A 15024-nucleotide genomic window follows, 5' to 3' on the forward strand; every position below is an offset into this window, starting at 1 on the left:
ACAAAAAATATAATGTTCATGAGCAAAATTGACATTTTGAGAGCTGATTATTTTTATATTCTTTGTCTCAACTGTTGAGTAACAGTGTTTTTTTTTCCTTGTTATTTGAATTCCTTACTTAGTGAAGCTTATATTTATGAGTATAAAATAAACTGAAAATATGTCACTGTAAAAATTAAAAGAATAAGAAAGTAAGGAGAAGTGAGGGTGGGAGCACAGGCAGGAGGGAGGTTATGGTAGGTGGTATCACTATGCTCCTAGATCTGTATATATGAAATACATGAAATTTGTTCACTTTACATAAATAAAAAAAATTTAAATTCTCCTTAGTACTGCATTCTCCTTTTCCCCAGTTCATATTCTATTAGCAAGTAACCACTGCTACCACTTTCTTATTTATCTTTACATTTATAGAGTTTTGTACATGTATGTGTATGTGTATACATGTATGTATAAATTTTCTCCACTTTTTTGGTGTGGAAAATTATTGCATATTATACACACAGGCTGTATTCTGATTTTTCATTTCAGGACATACCTTAGAGATCATTCTTTTTTTAACACTTAAAGAGCTCTTAATTATCTTTTGCAATTGCACTGTATTTCAATTTTATTTTTGCATAAAAACTCACTTAACCAGATCTGTTGACATACATTTAGGTCTGTAATATACAAACAATTTTATACTGACTATCCTTGCAAATAGGTAATTTCCCATTTTGGTTAATGAGCAGACCATCAATTTTTAAAAGGGAAATTTCTAGAGCAAAAGTTTAGGCAGTTGAAATTTCTTTTAATTTTTATTTATTTGAAGAGCAGAGAGAGACAGACAGGCAGAAGACAGACAAACCAAGAACTCCCATCCACTGGTTTACTCCCCAAATTCCTGCAACAGGTGGGGTGGATAAGGCCAAATCTGGGAGCCAGGAACCCAACCCAGGTTTCTCACAATCACTTGAGCCATCCCTGCTGCCTCCCAGCATAAGCAGGAAACTGGAGTTAGGAGCCATAACTGGAAACTGAACCTGGGTATTCTGGAGTGGCGATGTACCATTTTCTGTGTAATTATATGCATTTTTTCATAACATATTAATTTTATTTGCTTTTCCACTTTTATCCTGTTTCAGGGAACAGCAAACGTTTTCTTTTAAAAATAAGAAAATAAATAGTTTAGACTTTGCATCTCACATACAGTGTTGTCCCTCCCCCAACCATTTAAAAATGTGGAAAAATTCATCTTGAGGGCCATAAATGAAGATGTAGTGAGCTATATTTGGCCTGCAAATAATTATATCTGTTCCCTTTCTACACCAAGTTCACCAAGTGGTTATTTGCCTTAGTGTGCTTTCCAACTGCAAGATTTCATTTATTTCTGTTTCTGTCTTGAATTCTACCAAATAATGTTTCATCTCATTGTCTAATATTATGTCAGTATCTCTTCATGAATCATTCTGTAGGACAAGTAGGCAGAGGGTAAGGTTCTAGGCAAGTTCTTTTTGGCAAGCAAAACCCCTTTCCTTCTCATCCCAACAAAAAACGCTGCTTCTCCAAGTATAAGAGTTTGAGTATGTTCATGTGCATGCCACATTTACTTCTGTGCACCAAAGTTGGTTTAGTAGAATTCCTGTTGCCTGCTGGCTACTGCAAACAATGGCTATAGCTTTTCCACAGAGGCATCCTCGTTCTGTAAGTCTGTTTGTATTGATACTTTTGATGTGTGATTGCTGGGTTCTTTGAGTTCTCACCTCTTTCTCCTGTTGCTCTCTGCACCATCTTGACTGCTTTGAATAGCACTAGGAAATATTTTGGTGTATGTCTACTAGTTTGATTGAAGCTTCCATTTCCTTCTATTTCCTCTATTTTCCTTATTTCTTTTAGAAGACTTTCAGAAAGACAAAAAAATCTGTCTATATAATCATATTTTTACCCAAAGTTCCCTAAAAAATTTTAATCTGCCCTCATCCTCATCATTGCATACATCCCACTGCATTATGATTAGGTATTTCCTTGTATGTCTCTTGGAATAGACTGTGAGCTCTCAAACTCATTTTTTAATCTGCAGTACCTAGCACAATATGTACAGTATGATAGATGCTCAATAAAATGCTTATGACTGGCAGTATAAACAGAAACTCTTAGAGCTTATTGCTCATCACTTCTACAATTGAACGACTGCCACAAGTCTATCCTTCATCCATAATATCACTATTTTTCCACTCCCTGTTAAATATTATCACATCTTCATATGCTTTAGATTAACTGACAGGGTATGCTTTCTGTCAGTGTCTGCTTCACCCTGGCATAAGTTGTTCCTGAGATAGCAGAATGAATTGATCCTAGATGGGAAATAAAACATAATTCAGTTAAATTACTTGGATCTGCAACACTGGTTTTTTTTGCTAGCTTAAAGGTAATGAATTTTGTTATATAGTTTTATTGTAATGCATTTTGACCTGAACTATTAATTGCATCACAAAACTGGAGCTGTGAGTAAATAAAAAATTTATAAGTTTAATAAATTTTCTTCTATAATTTTAACTTCAGAGTTGTTTCTACAAAAGAACTTAAAGCATTATAGAAAAAAAAAGCAAATATTTCTAAACTACATTTTGAATAGCAAAACTAATCACTATGGTCAACAAAAATTTAATGCCATACATAGGGGCCAGTGTTGTGATACAATTGGTTAAGCCACGACCTGTGACGGCAGTACCCCAAATGAGTACAAGTTTGAGTTCTGGCTGCTCCATTTCTGATCCAGCTTCCTGTTAATGTGCCTGGGAAGGCAACAGAGGATGGCCCAAAGACTTTGGCTCCTGCCACCAATGTGGGCCCCCAGATGGAGTTCCAGGTTCCTGATTTCAGGTTGGCTCAGCCCTGGCTGTTGCAGCAATTTTGGGAGCGAACCAGTGAATGTAGATCGATCTCTAATCTCTCCCTTTCCATATATAACTTTCAAATAAACAATTTTTAAAAAAAATTCTATACATAGGCAACAAAAGACACTCCAATGACCTCTAATAACAGTATGTAGAAAAGGGCTGGCATTGTGGCACAGTGGATTAAGTTTCCACCTGTAATGCAGGCATCCCATATAGGCACCAGTTTGTGTCCTGACTCCAGTTTCAATTCTGCTCCCTGCTAACCACATGGGAAAAGCAGTAGAAGAAGGCCCAAGTGCATGGGTCCCTGCAACCCACGTGGAAGGCCTAGAAGTTCCTGGCTCTTGTCCTCGGCCTGGCTCAGTCTTGGTAGTTGGGGGCATCTGGGGAGTAAACCAGCAGATGAAGATCTTTCTATGTATGTCTCTCCTTATCTCTCTATAATTCTGACTTTCGAATAAAAATAAATCAATCTTTTTTAAAAGTACATAGGAAAAATTCACTTATAATTGGAAGAACACAGCAGGTGGTAGATGAAGAAGCACTTGAAGATAGCTGCACTGAATATCTACCTTAGTCATATTCTCAGAAACCTTTACTAGTCAATAAATGGTTTCAATTTAATTATAATTCTAGAAATTGCGCACCATATGCCTAAGAATATTAAATCTCGTTGTTCCCAAAGGGGGGAATGTTAGGAAACTGGCACAGTTTTAGCCAGGTGGCTGCACTGCATCTCATCCTAATGGGATTCCTGCTCCTGCTTATCTGCCTGCCCTCAGGCGAAGTTTTAAAAGGCCCTGTTCCTGAACACGTGCTCTCTTGGCTCTCTCTCTCGGCTCCTCTCATCTCTCTTCTCTTTCTTCACTCCTTGCTAGCTCCTCTCCTCTCTGTTTCTCTCTTATACTCTCTCTTTTTCCTTTGCCGCCCCTTCAGTCTGGTCTGTTGGGTGTTCCCCAATAAACCCTTTCCCTTAAAAAAATAAATAAATAAATAAATAAATAAATAAATAAATATCGTTGTTCCCATTCATCCAAGTTCTTTTCATCTTCCTCAATTTTATCACAAAAATAACTCCAGGGATAGCTCTAGCTCAGTGAATTTGAGCAATGTGCATCCATAATTTCACCTCTTAGTAAGTACTCACTTCTGAAGAATAAATTTTTAGTAGTAGTTGAAAACACTCTACATGAAAACTATAAAACACTGATGACAATAACTGAAGAGGACCCACCCCCAAAGATATAGACATTCTGGTTCATGAATTGGAAAAAACAATACTGCTAAAATGTCTACGTGACCCAAAATGATAAACAGAATCAATACAAAATGCCACTTCGACATTCTTTAGAAAAATATGAAACATTTTAAGGTTTGTGCAGTACCACAAGAGATCCCAATAGGAAAATCCTAAGCAAAAAGAGCAAAGCTCTAGACATTATAATTTTAAAACAAACTACAAAGCTATTTTAACCAAAATAGCATGTATTGTCATAAAGACAGGCTTACAGACAAATGAAACAAAATAAGAAAAACACAGATACAGATCTATGTATGCATTTAGAGTCAACTACTCTGGAAAGATTTTTTAGATATTCCCAAAAAGCTCAAACAAAATCAAAGTGGACTAATGGAATTAAGTGAAACTAAAAACACTCTGCCCCATAAATGAAATGATCAACAGAATGAAAAGACAACCTACAGAATGAAAGAAACTATTTGAACTGATAAGAGATTAGCAAATAGAATTTATGAGGAATTGAAAACAGTCAACAGCAAAAGGGATGATTTTAATAAATATTTCTTAAAAGAAGACATATACTAATGGCCAGGAATTAAATGAAAAAAATTTCATAATTAATTATCATAGAAATGAAAATCAAAACCACAATGAGATATTAAGATTAAGTATTGCCAAAAACAGAAAACAAGAAATGCTGGCAAAAATGCAGAGAAAGGGAACTCTCATACATGGCTGGTGGAAATGTAAATTAATGCAGCAATTATGGAAAATACTACAAAGGTTCCTGAAAATGTAGAAACAGCCCTACCATAAGATTGAGTAATGCCATTACAGGTTATTTCTACAAAGAAATAAATCAACATGTTAGAGAAACATATACCCTATATGTTTATTGCAGCACTATAGCTATGGAATTGATCTACATGCTGATCAATGGATGACTAAAGAAAATGTTGCATGATATGTTTTCCATGATCTGAAGTAACTAATAGAGTACCCAAAATGTAATGTATTGGAGTGAAATGGATATTTTGAGATTTGATGATTGTTTACAGCCCTTGTCTCTTCTATTGAGGAACAGTGTTTTTGTTTCCTTTCATACTATTTGTTGAACTCTTTCATTTAGTATAGGATTAATTTTATGATCATTAAGTAAGCTGAAAGTAGATCTTTGTAAAAACTAAGAGTGGGAATGGGAGAGGATGGAGGAAGAAGGGTTGGAGCTTGGGTGAGAGGGAAGGTAGGGTGAAATTATCATTATATTCCTAAATCTGTATATATGAAATACATGAAACTTATATAACTTAAATAAAATTTTAAAAATGTGTATGAATACACATTGAAGTGTTATTTGGTCAGAAAACAGGTCGAAATCCTATCATTTGTGGCAACATGGATAGGACTAGAGGATATTATGTTAAGTAAGTGAGGCACAGAAATATCGTATGTTCACATTCATATGCAGAAGCTAAGAAAGTTGATGTCATAAAACTAGGAAGCTGAACAGGGGTTACCTGAGTCTGAGAAGTGTGGAGAAAAGGGAGATGAAGAGAGGATGGCTAGGGAGTACAGAGGTGTAACAGAATAGGAGAAATAACTTCTAATGCTCTATAGCAGAGAAGGGTAACTATGGTTGACAATAATTAATTATACATGTCAAAATAGTAGAGAGGATTCTCATGCTCCCAAAATAAAGAAATGATAAATGTTTCATGTAATGAATATACCAATTACCGTGATCTGCTCATTGCACATAGTGCAACAGAACCTTACAAAAGTCTATGGAAACTGGAATTAAAAGATATTTACTTTGGTGCAAAACATTCATAGAATCAATCCATGCATACAAGGAATCTTCAAAAAGTTAATAGGTATTGAATATCAAAAAGTTCATTTGAAAAAGACATATATGAATTCTAAAATTTTTTTGCAGTGGGATTGGTGCTGTTGCATAATAGGTTAAGCTTCTGCCTGTAGCACCAACATCCCAAATGGGCACCTGTTTGAGTCTCAGCTGCTTCACTACCAATCTACTTCCCTGCCAACGGCCTGGGAAAGCAGCGAAGGATGGCTCAAATGCTTGGGCCCCTGTATCCATGTGGGAGACCCACAAGAAGCTCCTGGTTCCTGGCTTCGGATCAGCCCAGCTCCAGTTATTGTAGCCGTTTGGGGAGTGAACCAGTGGATGGAAGACCTCTCTCTCTGTCTCTTCCTCGCTGTGTAACTCTGCCTCTTAAATAAATAAATAAATCGTTAAAACAATTCTTTTGTGTGGTTCTCATCCCCTTCAGGAGAATGCTTTCACTTGTCCCTAATAAACTGTTCTAATCTCATGAAAGTTTTCTGAAATCTTCATTATACCCTCTAACAAAGTTAGCCTCTTTCACTATCAGCAGAAAGCTCTGTTTCATCCTTTAAAAAAAACTTATTTATTTATTTATTTATTTAGATAAAGAGAGATTGATTGATCTTCCACCCACTGGTTCACTCCCCAAATGGCGCAATGCCAGGGCTAGGCCAGGCCAAAACTGGGAGCCTTTATCTGAGTCTCCCCTTGGGTGTGCAGGGGCCCAAGTACTTGGGTTATCTTCCACTGCTTTTCCCAAGCAATTAACAGAGAGCCTGATCGGAAGTGGAGCAGCAGGGACTCAAATGGGCACCCATATGGGATGTTGATGCAGAAGGCAACTTAACCGGCAGCATCCCCAGGGCCAGCCTCTCTACCTTATCTTTAGAAAACAGAAAACAAAATTAATGTTCTTAGATGTGTGAGAACATCCTTAACTTCTTTCCCACAATCTCAGAGGGAAAAAATGTCCTTACTTTTACTCTAACTTAAACGCTCCACCTTGATCCTAGCAATCCTTCTTTCTTACTTTTATTGAATTCTTTCTATATAATTCAGGCTATACCTCCTATGTGGGTTAAGTTTCTCTAATTTCACCAGTTCTACATCCTCAGTCCACAAACACTGTGAAATCTTACCCAACCACAAATTTGCCTCAATCCTACAAACCCCTCTAGATGCATCCCTATCTTTCTCTACTCACTCAGTATAAAACTTCTGAATCTGGTTTATTACCCATGAATCCCATTCCTTTACTTTCCAGGAGCTATTTGCCCTCAACTCATCTAATTTCCCCCTAAAACTTAACTTGCTTAGGTTAGCAATTGTATTTAGTAATATAATCCAAGGAACTTAGTACTATGCTGAGGTCATTAACAGACATAAAATACCTATATATTTAATTTAATAATCCAGCAAAATTGAAGAGAAAAAGCCACTACAAAGTACCAAAATTAAGATTAGGAGACTGTTTTCTAAAACATCAAACAGACAGAAAGTAGGATATTGCCATTTCCCTATTGAATCATCTGCTGTAGCAACAAAGATATGTGTATAATTAGTATATAAAAATAAACATTCACATGATAAATGAAGTTGACCTTAAAGTTTAATAGTTTCTCCCATTCTCTTCTAATTCTAATTAGAGACAGATATTTTCATTAGTAGGTACAATTCTGCTAATAAAAAGAATTTCAGTGTCAATTTAGTCTATGATTATCAAAATATATTTTTAAAGCCACGCATATACTTTTTTAAAATTTGAGATTACATTTTTGTAAAACAGAAATATAATACAGATAATCTTCAAATTCTCTCTCAACTATTTAATGCTGTTCAAGAATGATAGCAGCTTTTTTATCATCACCTTTACAGGTTTCAAAGAAGAGTCATTACCTGAGAAATCTTGCAAAATCAATATTTATTTTTAAATGACACTCATAAACTCTTCCAGAAAGACTACTGCATTTCTTTATTTCAGAAATCCTGCAAACCACACAATAAATCAGTGAAAACTATGTAGATGAATTACCTCTGAAGATATTAAAAAAAAAAAAAACTGAGAAATCCTTAAAGAAGGATCAAAGGTGTAGCTGTTTGTGGTGCATGTGATATTTCTGGGAGCTTGGCAGAAATTCTGACGCTAAGGCTCCAGTTCCAGAGATTTTGTTTATTCTATCTGGTGTAGACTTCAGGAATCTGCATCTCCACTAACATGTGAAGTTCTTACCCAGAGGATCAAATAAACTTAGACAAACAGCCTTGCAAAATAGAAAATTTTGTATCAATGCTTCATGGGACTATAAAGAAAATATTTCTATGTTTTTGTATGGTTAAGACTTTCTAATTAAATGTTATACAACTTGGAGCTATATAAAAGAGCAAATCTTGGAATTTACATTATGCCTGATCAATCCTGAGGGAGAACTGGAAGATCTCCTTGGTTGCCTAGATCAGGTCATTGCAGTAGGAACTGTGCTCACAATGAGAACTGCAAAGATAATTTGTGCAGTTCATACAATGGCATGGAAAACACAGGGGGCTAACACCAGAGCAGTGAGATCTACCATGCCAACTTGGGTGTTACCCTGGATGCTCACCCACCCTGGAGCACTGACCAGAGCTCCCTGGCCACACCCAAGACACATCTCTTGGTATTCACTGAAAGAGCAGACATTCCACTAAGCCACAGTGGAATCGCTCAAAGATTAAAGCCAACAGAAGAAAAAAACACAAAAATCAAGTCCACAAGAACCTAAAAACAAATGCAGAAATTCAAGAAACAAGAACAAGGAAGACACCATGATCCCCCAAAAAACAACAACATTCCAATATTATAATATGAAGATGAAGAGATTGAAGAAATACTGGAAATGGAATTCAAAAAATTAATCATAAAATTACTCAAAAGCAATCAGAAGCAAATATTCAAACTAAAGAAAATCATACATGACATTAATGAACTTTTTCTGATGAAACTGAGATTTTTAAAGAGAAATCAAAATTAAATATTAGAAATGCAGAATTCAATAGAACAAATAAAAATGCAGTGAAAAGCCCAAAAGTAGACTTGGCAAGGCAAAAGAAAGAATATCTGAACTAGAAGACAACTCTTTGGAAATCTTACATTCAGATCAAAACAAAAAGAAGAAGAAGAAAATAGAAAACTTAAAAACAGTGTTGGAGATTTATGAGCTACTATCAAATGACTCAACATACAGGTCTCAGGAGTTCCTGAATGTATGGAAAGAAAAAATGGACTAGAAGGTCTATATGGTGAAATACGTACAGAATACTACCCTAATCTGGAAAAAGAAAGGGACGTCCAAATAGAGGAAGCACTAGAAAACCTAACACACATGACTGGAAAAGACCTTTACCATGACATATTGTAGTTGAACTTTCCACAGCAAAACATAAAACAAAGATTCTAAAATGGGCACAAGAGACATGCCAAATTGCTTTCAGAAGATCTCCAACTAGACTCACAGATGACTTCTCATCAGAAACCCTATAGGTTTAAATGAATGGTGAGATACGGCCGGCGCCGCGGCTCACTAGGCTAATCCTCTGCCTTGCGGCGCCGGCACACCGGGTTCTAGTCCCGGTTGGGGCACCGGATTCTGTCCGGGTTGCCCCTCTTCCAGGCCAGCTCTCTGCTGTGGCCCGGGAGTGCAGTGGAGGATGGCCCAAGTCCTTGGGCCCTGCACCCCATGGGAGACCAGGAGAAGCACCTGGCTCCTGCCATCGGATCAGCGCAGTGTGCCGGCCGCAGCGCGCCTACCGTGGCGGCCATTGGAGGGTGAACCAACAGCAAAAGGAAGACCTTTATCTCTGTCTCTCTCTCACTGTCCACTCTGCCTGTCAAAAAATTAAAAAAAAAAAAGATTTATTTAAAATGAATGGTGAGATACAAGACAAGTCTTAAAAGAAAAACACTGTTATCCCAGAATACATACCCTGCAAAGCTCTCATTTATGAATGACGGTGAAATAAAGACCTTCCACAACGAACAGAAATTGAAAGAATTTTTCACCACTCATCCAGCCTTACAAAAGATGATTAAGGGTGGGCTATGTACAGAAACACAGAAAGATAGCCATCATTATGAAAAAATGTGAAGGCAGAAAATCCCCCAATAAAAGTACAAAAGAAATCCAAAGTAAACAATATGAATATTTATGAAAAAATGGCAGGGCCAATTTGTTAATTATCAATAGTCACCTTGAATATAAATGGCCTCAGCTCTCCAATTACAGGATACAGACTGGCTGAATGGATTAATAAACAAGACCCATCTATTTACTGCCTACAATGAACACATCTCATCAACAAAGATGCATGCAGAATGAAAGTGAAAGGACTGAAAAAGCTATTCCATATTACCAGAAAGCAAAAAAGGGCAAGCTATTCTCAAGCTATTCAAAACAACTGAAAGGGAGGGAATCCTCTCATCTCATTCTAAGAAGCCTGCATCACCTTAATTCCTAAGGCAGAAAAAGATACAACAGAGAAAGAAAACTATAGACCAATATCCCTGATGAACACAGATGCAAAATATCCTAAATAAAATATTAGCTGATCGCATCCAACAACATATCAGAAAGATCAGTTAGCCAGAGTTAAGTGGGATTTATCCCTGGTATGCAGGGATTTCTCAACATTTGCAAATCAATCAATGTGATATATCACATTAACAAGCTGAAAAACAAAAGCCATATGATTATCATAGTAGATGCATAGAAAGCACTTGATAAAATGCAACATTCTTTCATGATGAGAACCTTAAGCAAAATGGGGATAGAAGGAACATTCCTCAAACAATCAAGGCAATTTATGAAAAATCCACAACCAGCCTTCTCTGAATGGGGGAAAAGCTGGAAGCATTCCCCCTAAGATCCAGAACCAGACAAGCATGTATACTCTCACCATTGTTATTTAATATATTCTTAGAAGGTTTAGCCACAGCCATTAGATTTAGCCACAGCAATTAGGCAAGAAGAAATCAAAGGTATAAAAATTGGAAAGGAGGAAGTCAAATTATCCCTGTTTTCCAATTATAATATAGTATATACAGGGGATCCAAACCACTCCACTGAAGGACTATTGGAACTCATAAAGAATTTGGTAAGGTGGCAGAATATAAACTCAACACAAAAAAATCAATAGCCTTTGTATATACAGACATATCATGGCTGAGACAGAATTTTTTTGATCAGTCCCATTCACAATATCCTAAAAAAGAATTAAATACCTTGGAATAAATTTAATAAAGGATGTCAAAGATCACTTCAATGAAAATTACAGAATACTATAGAAAGAAATAGAAGAAGATATTAAAAAATAGAAAAATAATCCGTGTTTGGTGGATTGGAAGAATCAGCATAAACAAAATGTCCATACTACCAAAAGCAATTTACAGATCCAATGTGATACCAATCAAAATACCAAGGATATTCTTCTCAGATATAGAAAAAAATGATGCTGAAATTCATTTGGAAACACAGGAAACCTCAAAAAGCTAAAGCAATCTTATATAACAAAAATAAAGCCAAAGGCATCATAATACCAAATTACCAAATTTCAAGATATGCTACAGGGCAGTTATCATCAAAATAGCCTGGTACTGGTACAAAACAGATGGACAGACCAATGGAACAGAACAGAAATGCCAGAAATCAATCCATGCATCTACAACCAACCTATCTTTGACAAATGAGCTAAAATCAATCCCTGGAGTAAGGAAAGTCTCTTCCACAAATGGTGCTGGGAAAACTGGATCTCTGCATGCATAAGTATGATACTAGACCCCTACCTTATACCTTACACAAAAATCCACTCAAAATGCATCAAAGACCTAAATCTATGACCCGATGCTATCAAATATCTAGAGAACAGTGGGGAAACACTGTAAGACATTGGCAAAGACATCTTGTAAAAGACTCTAGAAGCACAGGCAATTAAAGCCAAAATAAACAAATGGGATTACATCAAGCTGAGAAGCTTCACACTACAAAAGAAACAATTAGCAAAGAAGCAATTGAAAGAATGGGAGAAAATATTTGCAAATACGCAGCTGATAAAGGGTAAACATCAAGAACCCATAAAAAGTTCAAGAAATTCAACAACAACAAAACAAACAATCCAGTTAAGAAATGGGCAAAGGACTTGAACAGAGATTTTTCAAGAGAGGAAATTAAATGGCCAACAGACCTTTGAGAAAATGCTCAGGATTACTAGCCATCAGGGAAACAGAAATCAGAACCATGGTGACTACAGTTAGAATGGTTCTCATACAGAAATCAACAAATGACAAATGCTAGCATGGATGTGGGAGAAAAGATACCCTGGTCCACTGTTGGTGGGAATGTAAACTGGTGCAGCCAATGTGGAAGACAGTATGGGGATACCTCAAAAATCTGAATATGAACCTACAGTATGATCCAGCCATCCAGTCCTAGGAATTTACCCAAACCAAAAGAAATCAACATATGAAAGAGTTATCCATTCCAGCATGTTCACTGAAGCATAATTCATAATAGCTAAGATTCAGAATCAACTCAAAAGTACAGCAACTGTTGACTGGATAAAGAAATTATGGCATATGCAGCCTATGGAGTACTACTCAGCTATAAAAAGAATATGAAATCCTGTATTTTGCAACAAGATGGTCACGACTGAAAACCATTACACTCAGTGAAATAAGCCAGTCTCAAAAAGACAGATATCATACATTTTCCCTGATCCTAAGTAACTAACAGAGTACCTGAAATGTAATGTTTTGAAGTGAAATAGAGATTTTAAGATTTGATGACTGTTTATAGCCCTTGATTCTTCCATTGAGGAACAGTGTTTTTTTTTTTCTTCATACTATTTGTTGAACTCTTTTACTTAGTGTAGGGTTAACTATATGATCATTAAGTAAACTGAAAATAAATCTTTGTAAAAATTAAGAGTGGGAATGAGAGAGGGAAGAGGAGGATTGGAGCATGGGTATGAAGGAGGGTAATTGAGAACACTGGGGAAACCCTGCAAGACACTGGCAGAGGCAAAGAGTTCTTGGAAAAGACCCCAGAGGCACAGGTAGTCAAAGCAAAATTAACAAATGGGATTACATCAAACTCAGAAGCTTCTGCACTGCAGAAGAAACACTCAGGAAAGTGAAGAGGAAACTGACAGAATGGGAGAAATTATTTGCAAACTATGCAATGGATAAAGAGTTAATATCCAGAATATACAGAGATCAAGAAACTCCACCACAACAAAACAAACAACCCCAGTCAAGGACTTAAACAGAAATTTTTTTCAAAAAAGAGGAAACCCAAATGACCAACAGACACATGAAAAAATGTTCAGGACCACTAGCTGTCAGGGAAACACAAATCAAAACCACAATGAGGTTTCACCTCACCCCAGTTAGAATGGCTTTCATACAGAAATCAAATGCAGGAGAGGATGTGGGGGAAAAGGTACCCTAATCCACTGTAGGTGGGAATGTAAACTGGTACAGCCACTACGGGAGACAGTATAGAGATACTTCAGAAATCTGAATATAAACTTACCATATGACCCAGCAATTCCACTCCTGGGAATTCACCCAAGGGAAATGAAATCAGCAAACAAAAGAGCTATCTGCATCTCCATCTTTATTGCAGCTCAATTCACAATAGCTAAGACATGGAATCAATCTAAATGCCCATCAACCAAAGACTGGATAAAGAAATTATGGGATATGTACACTATGGAATATACATGGGGTTAAAAAAAATGAAACCCAATCATTTGCAACAAAATGGATCAATCTGGAAAACTTCATACTTAGTGAAATAAGCTTCCATAGCCTTGGCAGCTCATTTCAAGAGCCTCAGGTAATCACTGACATCATAAATAAAAATTTTAATTGTTAAATTAACAACAGAATTCACTGTGCACTTACTCCATGTAGGACCTCTGTCTTTAATGAGCTATACTATGAAAATTAACTGGAAAACTTGTTCTCAAACAGTACTTTATACGTTGGTGTGTGTGTGGGTGCAGACTGTTGAAATCTTTACTTAGTATAGAATTGGTGTTCTGTATATAAAGTTAATTAAAAATGAATCTTAATGAAGAATGGGACGGGAAAGGGAGTAGGAGGTGAGAGGGTGAGTACGGGCAGAAGAACCACTATATTCCTAAAATTGTACCTATGAAATTTGCATTCATTATAAAAAGCTTTTAAAAAATCAGTGAGGGCATTAATGCACAGGTTGGTAAAGTACTAGATGGAAAATAGAACCCAAATGAAATTCAATTTAATTTGACTTGATACTACAGGAGCTGAGTCAAAGGAAGGAACAGATCAAGGATATGATAAAGAAACAAAGTTTAACAAGGTTAAATCAAGGGCATTAGATACAAAGTTTGAGTTCAGAATCAAAACAACTGAAGTCAAGTTCCATGTACCTAATTCAAAATGTGAAGTGATATCTTTAGTAAAATTAGATTAGGTCAAACAAGAGAAACTAGATTCAAATTCAAACATGTGGACTCAGTTGTGCCAGCATCCAGAGGTACAGTCTCAGAGCTATGGGCTTCCTTTAAAAGGGAGTAGTGCATGGCTTGATTTGGACAGAAGCCAGATATCTGTATGTTACTCAGCAGAGTCAGGGAAGAGACCTTGAGATACATCCAGAATAACAGGCAGCTTCTGATACTTCCTGATTAGCATGCACATTAATTGAGAGCTAGTAGTACATACAGTTCAGGTGCTGAAGAAGTCTTTGCAGGGCAAAGATCAAATAGGTATATTTGCATTAAAATTAGTACCCAAATTAGTATTCTCTCCAAGAAAATTATTTCAAGCAATACACCTGAACCCTCTACTTCTCTCTCCACCTCTGTCGCTGTGAATAGAAATGATTGATTGGCATACAGGGAAAGAGATGTAACGTGGCAGGACTGTCTGCCACTGTTAAAGTATTTCTGTCATTCTCAGAGAAAAGATGCGTTCCCTCTTGAGTCAGAATCCTTTTGGTCTTCAGCAACAGTGTTTGATCACTTCTGTGAAATCC

General features: G+C 36.5%; 1 protein-coding gene across 1 annotated transcript in view; it reads right to left on the reverse strand.

Moving 5' to 3' along the window:
* MORC1 (MORC family CW-type zinc finger 1) overlaps positions 1–15024 on the reverse strand; it is a 208992-nt gene that overhangs the window by 66131 nt on the left and 127837 nt on the right. The gene's annotated exons all lie outside the window — the stretch shown is intronic.

This window comes from Lepus europaeus, chromosome 2 (assembly GCF_033115175.1).
Source record: "Lepus europaeus isolate LE1 chromosome 2, mLepTim1.pri, whole genome shotgun sequence".
Classification (NCBI taxonomy): Eukaryota; Metazoa; Chordata; class Mammalia; order Lagomorpha; family Leporidae; genus Lepus; species Lepus europaeus.